The following is a 3,440-nucleotide window of genomic DNA, read 5'->3' as shown; positions in this document are numbered from 1 at the left end:
TTTTTCTGGTCAACTCAAGAGGATTTGGGAGCGCAGAATTTGAGCAGTTCTCAAAGGGAGAGGCCCTTCTCAGCTGTTGAAAACCAAGATTTCTAGTTTGTGCAAGTTGTCTAGGCTTCCTGAAGAAGCTAGTGGAGAGACAAATACAGTTTTAGGAAAGATTTTTTGTCTTACCTCTCTCCAGCTTGGCTAATAACCTTCTGGAAGTGTCTGTCTCTATCCATCTGCTATCAGTGGACCCCAGACGACTGTTCAGCTGGGCACCTACCTTGCTAAATGTTAGCATTAGGTGATGTTACCAGATCTTAGGAGACGAGGCATTTGTCCCGTGAGGACAGGGGTCACTTCAGTTCTGGAGACCTGCAAGACAATGGGGAACTTTTTTGGGTGTTACCTCTGGAACCTACTAAGGGAGAAGGCAGTCATCCAGTTGGTCCAAATATGAGATTCTGATCAAATTTCCCTCCTCTTTCCTACTCAGTCTTATTTATATCCTGGTATACAGCAAAACTCAAGGTTGCCCTTCTTGAGAACGGCTGGTGTGATGGAAATGAGAACACAGTCATCTTCAGGGCTTTGCATTCTTCTTTTCCTCTGCTCCCCTCCCAGCCCCTCTCGCATCAGAATTGTTTGAAATCTGTGCTGAAAAACTCCTTTCACTTCTAGCACCCCAACACACCTCAGCAACTCTAACAGGCACATGCACACACACACACACACAGAGCACAAAAGGCTACAATGATCTTCGTTGCTGTTGCTGTTGTTTTGATGCCGAACAAAAACTCTGGCTCCTACCCCCCTCCTTGCAGTATCACCTTCAGGATTGTGTGTCAGGAATCAATGCTACAGATGTTGACTTAGCCACGTTTCTAGCAGGAGACTTTTAATACATTTCAGATACAACAACAAAGAGCAGATGCCAATTCATAGGGAGGGAAGAGAGGTGTTTTGATCTGGGCTTTTGGAAATGAATTTTCATGCAGCCTTTATTTCCAATTTTCTCGTTTTTTTTTTTTTTTTTCTTTTCCTTTTCTAAAAATACTTGACAGCGATTGAAAGGTCCCTTTAATCGAGGCCACAGAGCCCTTATTAAGGGCACGGGTCGGGGTGCTGGGCCGTGCCCGGCATAACGGCTTCATTAAACCCTGCGAAAACTAATATTTATGGAATCAAATTTATGGAGGCCGAGGCCGAACTTGTGGCCTTTAATGTGTGTCGGGAGCTCAAATCCAGCCGGCTCCAGGGAGGAGGGGGTGGGGACAGGGAAGGAGACCCCAGCGGGACAGGATGGGACAATGAGTGGTGACACTCCCTGGAGCCGGCGGCAACCTGGCCAGGGAGGCACCAGTGGCCCCATGCTGGAGTCTGGGGTCCCTGTGGTGGCCTGGGGGGCGTTGGCTGAGCTCTTTTTCCCGCTCTTCACTCTCCTGCTTTTATTTACCTCCCATCCATACTGCTGCAGCCCCAACTTCCCTTGCCTTGGGAGCAGGGTGAGTGAAGCAGGATCTGTCCCTGCATCAGGTCTTTACCCCCAGCCCATGCCTGGTGGGTGCTCGCCCATCCCTTGGGCACAGAGCCACAGGGCTCCCCAGGAGGGTTTACTCTGCAGCAGGACAGGGCTCTTGAGCAAACACTCCTGCAGCATCCCTGGGACTGCCTCCCCTGGGTTGAGCACCCCAAGGAGAAGCAGAGACACAGCCTGGGGTGCAGCTGGTAGCTGGGATGACCCGAGAGTACAGGAGCTGGATTGCACCATCTGATCCACTATAGACCCCACCAGCCACTGGTACAATGGGATGGGAATGTGCCCCCACACAGGGGTCCTCAAAGGGGACAGATGAGCCAAATGCCTTTGCTGGGGTGACAAATCCTCCTCCTGTAGGTCCTGGCATGCACAGGGAAGCAGCATGAAGCCCAGGCCCAGCAGGAAACTGAGGGACCTGGTTTTTAACAGAGCAGCTCCCAGTCCAGGAGATGGAGCCCACATGTATGGAGCAGGGGTTGCACCAGGGGACAACCTGGTATCAGAAGACACATGAAATGGAGAGCTGCTAAACTGCTGCTGCCCCTATCCTACTCCCTCAGCTGGTAGCAGGACCCTCCCTAGGGGCAAGTGCCCAGCAGACAGACCTAAATTTGCCAGGGTAAGATGCTGGCAGATGGGAGAAGGAAGGATATGTAGCTATGGCTGTCAGCACAAGGTCCCCATCCCATTCCCCTCCCTTCTCACCACCCACCCTGCCCCGCATGCTGCTCCCTCAGAGAGGAAATATAAAAATCAACTGGCTGCTCTTACCCTGGGACTGGCCAGCCATGGCCCAGCAAAGGCCCTTTCATTCCCCTTCCAGAGACATGGGCTGCTCCGGATGTTTTTGTTTCCCCCTTGCTGCCCGGGAGAGCAGGCAGCCTGACTGGCCAGCCCACCCCTGGGAGCAGGACAGCCAGGGCACTGCCCCAGGAGAGTGGCACCATGGGCTTCACCCTGCCTTGCAGTAGTGCTGCCTGCTGTTTCAGGACCCTGCTCAGGCCCAAGAGTGGGGGTCCAGCCCCAGAGGAAGCATGTGGATGCAACTGGCTGGAAGAGGAGATCAGGAATGGATTGATGGACGGATTGATGGACGGATGGATGGATGGATGGATGGATGGATGGATGGATGAGGTCTGAAGGGGCAGAGGAGGTGCTTTGTGTCCAGGGAGCACCAGTAACTTGCTCCAGAGCTGCTCCCAGACCTGGGAGCTTTCAATCTGTTAGTGGCTTGGTTGTCCCCTGCTCCTGAGAAGCCAGAGCATGGATTAACCCCGTATCACCTGCCCACTAACCCTGGGGGAGCTGCCTGCACATGGAAGGTGCCCCTCAGCCACTCCACCCCTTTGCCAATCTGCTGCCCCAAGGGCTTCACCTGGCACGAGCACATGGTGTGTCCCCAGCATAGGACAAGGAGAACAAGGGCTCCATCCCCCCCAGCAATCTGTGACCCCTGTATCTGGGGGTCCTGTCATGCACACCTCACCCTGTGTACTGCTGCTCAGGGTGAGGCACAGCACAGGCTGGGAGCTGCGGTCCTGCCCCACAGCAATGAGCTGCTGTCACCTCCTCACCATCCAGAGCTGCTGCAAGCCCCTGCGACCGTAGGACTGGCCTGAGGGCGACCCGGCAGCACCAGGGGCTGCACCCCTGCCTGGGCCCAGGGGGGACAGAGCAGGAGGAGAGAGAATCTCACCCAGACACAGCCCTTTATTGCAAACCCACATGAGAGCAGCCAAACCCCACAGCCCTGCCAGAGCCCCGGGCTGTCCCACACCCACCCGGCAGCATCCATCCCACTCTCCCCAGGTCCAGCACTGGCTCCACCACGAGGCAGCCTGGGCAAGCTCTGCACCAGGGCAGAGGTAGAAAAAAGGTTCCTGAGACACTTTTGAAGAAAGGAGATGCCCCATCT

Source organism: Athene cunicularia (assembly GCF_003259725.1).
Source record: "Athene cunicularia isolate RWA chromosome 7 unlocalized genomic scaffold, athCun1 chr7_part1, whole genome shotgun sequence".
Lineage (NCBI taxonomy): Eukaryota > Metazoa > Chordata > Aves > Strigiformes > Strigidae > Athene > Athene cunicularia.
The sequence above is the reverse complement of the archived record's forward strand: the minus strand, read 5'-3'. Positions refer to the sequence as shown.